At 42.9% G+C, this 9,075-nt stretch overlaps 1 long non-coding RNA gene across 1 annotated transcript; it reads left to right on the forward strand.

Annotated features, from left to right (window-relative positions):
- Positions 1–737: 737 nt before the first annotated feature.
- On the forward strand, positions 738–8,454 carry LOC136764134 (uncharacterized). The gene is made up of 2 exons (XR_010821148.1): positions 738–1,067; positions 7,718–8,454. It is a non-coding gene; the product is annotated as an uncharacterized LOC136764134 (long non-coding RNA).
- Positions 8,455–9,075: the final 621 nt, after the last annotated feature.

A 9,075-nucleotide genomic window follows, 5' to 3' on the forward strand; every position in this document is an offset into this window, starting at 1 on the left:
CTTTTTGTGGAGACGACTTTACCCCGCCCCCCGGCCCCTGACGTCACTGGTTCTTTGGTTCCAGACCAGCAAGTTTTAGGTGCCAGAAAAAGTGGCTCTGTGCCGCCGGGAGCCAGTTCTTTTGTGGTGGAAAAGCGCAGAATGGTTCCAAATTAGGTACTGGCTCCGAACTAGCACCGGCTCCTTGTCGATGGAAAAGCGTTAAGAGGGTGGCGTAGTCGTTAGATTAATATAAATTTGAATGTAATATAAATAGGTAACATGCTACATATATTAATGGTAATCCAAACATAGACGCTTTACAGACTGCAGAAATACAAACCTTACAACCTTAGAAAACTTAGCAATTAATACAACTGATCCATTCATTAGTGTCAAAGGTATTTTTTAAAGGAATCCCATTCACAATAAAAGTTGATGCTACCCACGATGTTATTGATGTGACTCTTTTATTTTGCAACATTGATAAAGCTGCAGGTATACAGAGAAAACTTGCTAACACTGAATTTGTGGGAGCGTTTCAGCTCAAGTTTATTGCAGAGTGTTGAGTGTCCCAGACTGGGTATTGACCTTTCTTGTCTAAGTCTCTTCCTCCCGACAATGAGTGGAAATGCTGCGTGTCTAGTGTTGGTGCGCAGTTACAGCCCGGCCACGATGAGGTGCAGCTGAACAGGCCAGTGGAAACGTGTATATATAGTTGCGGCAATTGAGTTGTAGTTCTTTAGGACCCAGGGGAATCCACGTTCAGTGGTGACTGACGCAAGGGACGCATGGGGATGAGGTGCGTCACAACGTAGGCTAGAGAGAACAAGCGAGAGACAGTTCTGGAAAAACAGGCGTTCTGAGGCGAAATTAAGTGAGGTAAATAAAATAATTACTTCCCCACACGCATCAGAGGGACACTTCGCTGCAGGACGTATTACAGGTTAACCTAAGCCTGTGGATAACTTTCTGCTAATCGCGGAGATCATCTGTAGCCTCTCTCAAACAACCCTGCTCACTGGGCGCTGGAGGACGGTCGCATACAGCTACGGCTACAGCAACGGATACAGAGGACGAGATCCCAGGTTAGTCTGGCGTTTCACACTGGATAATTCATCCACAAATAACTTGCACATATATCTGGACTGTGCGTTAAACGTTTATCAAATCAAAGCACAATTACCTTTCTTGGAATAAATACTGCCCAGTTTAATCGGAAATCCAACAAGTAAACAAATGAACATTCAGCTTGCCTTCTATGAAACATACAACAACCTGAAAAATATAAACGGAATCTCCAACGGACACTTACTTCAGACGTGTACACATTACATGGACTCTGAACTAATAATAACTGCACAGCGGGAGGGATAGGTGTGGATACAATTATTTTCTTTATGTGTATTGATTGCTATAGTTGAAACTGAATAATATTCAATGCCAATATAATTTTGTTACTATAATAAACCCAATCATTTTAATTATAGTAATACCGTTGTTGTGTTATCCTTTATAATAAGTTGTTTAATATATGAAAATATAATTGTCCTATAGTTAAATACTAGCTTGTTATAAATAATTGTCTTTTTGTGTCCAACTTAGTATTGTGAAGTATTTGCTGTGTTGCTATACAATACTTCTTAAATATAAATATATATGTGAAGAGTTAAGGTGGGGAACCTGTATTCCCCTGGAGGCACCGTGCATCCACGCTGATGTATCTACTTCAAAACCCAGGCTGTTGACACCTCTATAGTGCCAGAGAGGACACCGTTTAAGGGACTCCTATTTACCATTAACCACTGCTCCAGAGTACTCATCACACCGATAAATAAGGAAGAAACCCTTACACCTATGTAAAGTGATCTCTGCTCCTGGAATGGGTGTGGTAGTAGGAGGACACTGTGGGTGAGTTTGTGTGTTTGGAAGACAAAAGGATAGACCTTACTGTGTATGACCCATGCTTGTTCGGACTTACTTTCTGGCATGATATATGTTGTTTGGAGGAGGAACTTCTTTTGGTGTACTAAACTTTGGACTGGCTATTGGAACATGAGACTTGCGCTTTATAAGTAATAAATTACAGACATTGACCCTGGTAACTCAGAAACCACTGAACAGACTGTATCATTCCTGCTCAAGAGTGTGTAAGAAGCACCTGAGGGAACCTCTTTGTATATGTATTTTTGCATGTATTTTGTGACACTTTGTATCGCGCTTATATTTTGTAAGTCACCCTGGATAAGGGTGTCTGCTAAGAAATAAATAATAATAAAGTATTTGAAAGAACAGCAACATGGTCCCCAACTGACCCAAGATCAAATGAGATGGACAAGTTGATTATGGAGAAGATCGCTACACACATTATTATTATTATTATTTTTATTTCTTGGCAGGTGCCCTTATCCAGGGTGACTAACAACATAAGTGCAATTCAAAGTGCAAGAATACAGTTAAGTACAAGGCATCAAACATTACAAATTCAAATTTACATTAAATAGAGCAATTCAAAATATAATACATTTTACAACTTCCAGTTTACACAGGTAAGTACAGTAAGTGAGGTCATACATCTTGGATAGTAAAAGCTAAGTGCTGTCAAGATGTAGGGTCACAGTCAAGGGCTACAGGAAAGGGAGCAATCAATCAATAACACAAGAAGAATGATAAAACTCTGTAAAGTGAACGGGGAATAAAAGGACTAATATTACAAGTACTGTCTGAAAAGATGTCTTGAGTAATCGCCGGAAGGAGGTCAAGGACTCTGCTGTTTTGACTTTGGTGGGAAGGTCATTCCACCATTTAGGGGCCAGGGATGAGAAGGAGCGGCTCTGGAGGGAGGAGAGTGGAGAGGAGGCAGAGTTAGTCTTCTGGCACCAGAAGACCGCAGTGGTCTGGAGGGGATGTATGGAGAGACGAGTGTGTGAAGGTAACTTCATTGTGGTCGAGACAGCGGTAGGTGAACTGTATACGTGTCGGTATTGGGAGCCAGTAGAGTAGCGTGTGCGAATCGGGGCAGAGAGAATACCAGACGAGCCGAAGAGTTCTGGATGCGCTGGAGCGGCGGGTAGTAGTTGCAGGCAGGCCGGCCAGGAGGGAGTTGCAGTAGTCCAGGCGGGAGAGGACCAGTGACTGGACGAGCAGCTGAGTCAAGTAGTCGGTGAGGAAGTGACGGATTCGGCATATATTGCTCAGGAAGAATCTACAGGTGCGTGTCAGCGTGGTGATGTGCTGGGAGTGGGAGAGCGCAGGATCGAGGGTGACTCCTAGATTTTTACAGGAAGAAGAAGAGAGTGTGGTGGATTCCAAGGGGATCGAGATGGGGAGGTCAGCACAAGGTGAGGAAGAGTGGGGGAAAAACAGGAGATCCGCTTTGGAGAGGTTGAGCTTGAGGTGGTGTGAGTTCATCCTGGCGGAGATAGACAAACGGGAAGAGATGTGAGAGTGGATGACAGGGTCCAAAGAGGGAAAAGACGGGAAGATCTTTGCATCATCAGCGTAGAAGTGGTAGGAGAAACCATGGGAACCATGAGGGGGCCCAGGGAGCGAGTGTAGAGAGAGAACAGGAGGGGGCCCAGGACGGAGCCTTGGGGTACTCCTGTGAGGAGAGGTTGGGGGGTGGTGAGGAACCTCGCCATGTCACTTGGCAGGACCGGTCACTGAGATAGGAGGAGAACCAGGTGAGAGCAGTCCCAGAGATTCCAGAGGGCCAAAGAGGGAGGAGAAGGTGGAGTAGAGTTTGCAGGGGTTGTTGACGGTGGATTCAAAGAGGGATTGGAAGTTAGATTTCTTGAGGTGAGTGAGGAGGAGAATGTAGACAGTAGAGAGCGGTAGAGTTCGAGGGCAGCTGGGAGTTTTGTCCTTGTCCACTTCTGTTCGGTGGCACGCAGACTAGTTCGGGTTGAGCCGAGAACAGCAGAGATCCAAGGCTGAGGAGGGGAGGTACGGGCAGGACGAGACGTGAGAGGACTGAGATAGTCAAGGGAGGAGGTGACGGAGGAGAACAAAGAGGAGGTAGCACAGTTGACAGATAGATGGGAAAAACAGTCAATGGAAGGTAAGAGAGAGTGAGAGCAGAGGAAGCAAGGGTGGAGGGGGAGACAGAGCAGAGATTATAGCAGAAGGTGACAGACAGAGTGGGAGGAGTGTGGAGGGAGGGGAGGGAAAGGGAGAAGGAGATGAATTGGTGGTCTGAGATGTCCATGGGTGTCACGGAGAGTGTTAAAGAGGAGGTCTAGCTGGTGGCCTGCCCTGTGAGTGGGGGGGAGACAGGGAGAGAGAGAAGTTATAGGAGTGAAGGAGAGGAACATGAACATGCTCGAAGAATGGCATATTGAAACGGAACGTGTTGCTGGAGACAGTTGTGCCAACATGGTTAAAGGGATGAGACTGGTGGAAATGCCCGACTTGAGCTGCAGTCCACACATTCTGCAACTCATCATTAGTGATGGCCTCAGCACTCAGAGAGTAGTGGGGAACATACTGGCAGAACTCAGGAGATTCAGTTTAAGCATTCAGTTGTTGCACAGCAAAGATTCTCTGCCATTCAGGAGGAGGTTGGTGTCCCTCAAGACTCCATTATTCAAGCTGTGCCAACCAGGTGGAACTCAACACTGCACATGCTCCAGAGGATGCTGGAGCAGAAAAGAGCTCTCGCTGTGTACTCCAGTGACCATGGGCATTTTACATGTCTAAGTGCAGAAGAGTGGGATGTAAAATCAAACCTGCTGGACAACCTGAACCCAATCGGGGTGGTAACGCTGGAATTGAGCAAAGTGGACTCCTCTGCCTCATGTGTTATACCCTGTGTGTTAGTACTGAAGTATCTGCTGGAGTCACAGGGACCCACCCGTAGAGGAATCCAGACCTTAAGGAAGACCATATTGGCATACACACTCAACCCATGCTACAAACAGCACCCCCTGTCAAACAAGACTGTAAATTAAGCCAAAAATTGGATTAGGGAAGAGGCAGAGAAGGTTACAAAGGCAACTACCACCAGACACAACACCATCAGCCAACACTGAGGAGGGTGACCCCAAAAGGCCTAGAGTGGAGGAACAGTCCAACAGTCTCCTAGATACTCTCTACAACAGCATGCTAACTTCACAGACTCATCCAGAGGTATCACAGGGCATAAATGAAGAGCTGGAGTGTTACCTTCACGAACCTGTGATTGACAGGAAGAAAGGCAACCCTCTAATTTATAAAACATACAAGTTTGCAAAAATAAATTATAAAAATTTGAAAATGTTTGATCTTGTGGTTATTTATGATGATTCGTGTTAAGTTAATAAAGTTATGTTTATTGTTCAAATGTAAAAATCCTACCTTCAGTGAATATCTTTGTCTCTTTGAGAGCAAAATTTGAGGAATCCATGCTAAAAAATGTGTTTTGCCTGCTAACAAAAAAGGTAAATATTGCCAGATATATTGGTTGTCGGATAATTTTGCTCCCCAATTATCGGTATCAGATCCAAAAAACCTGTATCGGTCGGGCTCTAAACACCCACAACTTTAAAACTTTTTCTGTCTTTTAATATTTCAAAGCCTCTCTTTTTAAGAAAATAAAATAAACCTAACCCATTTATCCCTTTTTTTCGACAGTATTTTAAAACATTGTTTCACTACATGTACAAAATATAGTGATCACAAAATACTTATTTTACTCTATGCAAAGCTGCGGTTAAGCCTAGCCTATTCTAACAATTAATCATCTCATAAATGAGCCTATGTTAATGGGGATTTTATTTTCCATACGGTTACACAGAGAAAGAAAAATGCCCTGGAGTGAGCCTGGAGTTGTATTGGTTAAAATAGGCTTGTCTGCTCATATTGGCTAGAAAGTGGGTTTGGCACAGAGCATGATTGACAGTTGGCCTGTTTGTCTGGAAGTTCAATGGTTTGTTTCAAAGTTTTTCTGTTTATATTAATGGATAGCCACATTAATTACATAGTTGATCAAGATAATTACGGATTAATAGACACATGAATTGGACAAATTAATAAACTACTTGAGACATTCATGGATGAATTTACTATATTTAGCTTTGAAATCAACACAACATATCATGTAAGCAGATAACTAGCCAACCAAATATTAAAGAGCAATGACAAAATTAATGAGTTGCTGTCTAGTTCTAAATCCTGCTGCAATGTGATAATTGATGCATTACATTTTTGCACAAGTTAAATCAAAATATGTGATGCTCCATCACAAAAAAGTCAGAAACATGCCCATTTCCATGGCAAGCAGTTTATGTGCAAACGCTACTGTCTGAAATAATATATCCTGAATGGTCACATTTTACAAGTGCAATATAACTGGTCCGTTTAATGTGGGTTTCAAGTTAAAGTAAGTTGCTGATGGGCATGGTTAATTGTTCACACAGAGTGTCGTCACAATCTGTAACAAATTCCCCATCGAAGCTGAAGCTGGTTGAAGCTGAAAATGTGGGAACATTTAAAAGTAGACTGGATAGGTTCCTTGGATCATTTAGTTATTTATGGACACCAAATGAGCACGATGAGTTTGAATGGCCTCCTCTCATTTGTACATTTTCTTATACTTGCAATGTGTAACGCTTTTGTTTCCTCGTATCATTATGCTCTCCATATTATTGTGGATTTGTTGTGCACTGTTCAGTGCTGTACATCATGTTGTAATCCTAACTTTACCAAACACTTCTATTCACGACTATAGCTCCATCAGTGACTTGAAGAAACACTCCACGATAATTAAAACTAATTTAACGAGACATAATGCATAAGACACTTCTTTGTCCTTTGCATTGCTAGAGGTAAACAGCAGCTCATCTCTAGTGCAGTAAACTAAGACCATGCGTATATGTATATATTGCTAAGGGGTTTATGAAGAGAATGTCACTGGAACTTTTAACGGACGTTAGTTTTGTGTATTCCGAGTAGTGGACTTTAAAATGTCATAAGTTTGTGAGCAATGAAAATAATTCATTAATTATAAAAAATAAGTGCGACTATGACAAAGGGGGGGAACAATTGCCACCGTCACGTGACCACACCACCCCTATTTTATTCCAGTGAGGAGGTCTCCCTATTCCCCCCTCTCCCCGCGCATGCTTTAGCAAGATCCCAATGTACACACCACAGAGTCAATATTTAGAATTGCAACAAGTTTATTACAATGGTTGCCAGGCGGGGCACGAAGTCTGCCAGCCTAGAGGCCCCATTACATAAAATTACAAACACTAAAACCGCCTTTAAAAAAGTTTAAAAGACAGGCAAAAATAAAATACTAAAACTAATCCTAAGAAGAATCCCCAATAAAACTACTCTAAAAGTAAAGTCCGTCTTGGCCCCCCCCAAAATCCAAGTCCCGGAATTAAGGTGCGAATCTGCTGTCCATTCAAGCTCTTGGCAGGTGGATTGGCAGTACGGTGCCCCCCCCTACTGTGTCAGCCCCAGGGCCAGGCTCTGCAGTGCCACCACTCCTAGGCAGGGAGAGAAAAACAAGGAAAGGACATTCAGAGGGAACGGGTCATTGTGGTTTCACTTACCTGGCCTCACATACTACAGTGGTTATTTTCCCCAGTCACGTCCCTCTATCCCTTTTCCCCAGCGCGTCTCTCCACAGGTGCAATGCTTCCCGTCTCAGGCCCAGCTGACCACCGTCTCTACCAGTCCCTGTCAGGCAAGTAGGAAAAATATGAAATCAGTCCAGTATCTCTTCTCAACTTAACTTTCCTTTTCTCCTCAGGATACCACACACGTTATACAGAAGCAGCCAGGAACCAGGAAGGGTGCACAGCAATCAGCCAAAACTCAAAACCAAGGAGAGTTTTCCCATAAGACATCAGAGTACTTATCCTGCCATGAACAATTCCCCTGTTCCCATCTGCAGCTTCCTCTGTTCCTCAAGGCTGTCTTCTAGGCTTATTCCCCATTGTCACACACCCTCCTGCCTGGCTCCCACAGTGCTGTCCTCCTTCCTTCTCCGTCGCAGGTCTCTGCTCTTCCTGCTCGCTGCACTCTTGTTAAAGCAGGTGCTCTTCAGTAGGGGTCAGGAGATGAATGAAAACAGTTGTGCTAATTAAAGGAGTGGGGGACACCGCCCAATCAGACGGGTGTGTCCTTGATTGGTGTCTGCAGTTGGTGAGAATGTTGCCTTTAAGTGAAAACAATTAAGTGAAAAAAAGCAAAGCAAATCAAGTGAAAATTAACAAGTAATATAACAAATACAAAAGTAATAACAAGTGAAAATAAAACCCCACAAACTCCATAATAAAATAAACATAATAAATAACACCAATTAATAGGCAACACCAATCACCCCTCCCAGCACCTCTTATAACATAAATGTTTTAATGTGCACTGTGTAATATAGTATTTTTACCTAAAGTCTTAGTTTTGCTGTTTTTTCAATGTGCACAGTGTACTATTTAAATACTATTCAGTGTATGTTAAAGTGCAATACATGTTCTGTGATGTGCACTATTTAAATGTTTGTGTCTCTCTTAATTTTACTTAAACATTTTCTCTCCGCCATAAAGATGGGCACCACTAATTTTTTTTGTGGCTAAGTGGTGGCCACTACAATCAAATCTCGCCTATGGCCCCCAAAAGGCTAGGGCCGGCCCTGATTATATGTGTATCAACATAGTGGTGAATGAAGGAGTACAGCCTCTTACAGCGGTAGAGTAGGGTAAAGTAGTCGAAACCACCCTGAAATTGATAGAAATCAATGGAGTTACCCAGACATTAGCTGAAGATTGATTCTACACAAGCTGGCACCAATGAAGGTGATGACATGCTGTAGACGATTCATAGACAAAAAAAGATAATGAGTGGTGAACATTTGTTTTTACCACAGGGGTCTGTAACCCTCGGATGTCATCATAGGGATGGCCGTCTTTTCATCAGGCACTTTTCACCACCAGCTTATCCTCACCAGACAATTAATCACCAATTGACATTCTTCACCTATTTGATTTAGAGAGAATATTTTTGAATGTCCCACGATTCCAAAGTAGTCTTTAATTAAATCCTACAGTAGTTGTAGTCTGTTTTTCAACTCTTTAACTTCACTGCTTTTTATTGATAACTCAGTATGTGCAG

Source organism: Amia ocellicauda, chromosome 12 (assembly GCF_036373705.1).
Source record: "Amia ocellicauda isolate fAmiCal2 chromosome 12, fAmiCal2.hap1, whole genome shotgun sequence".
NCBI lineage: Eukaryota > Metazoa > Chordata > Actinopteri > Amiiformes > Amiidae > Amia > Amia ocellicauda.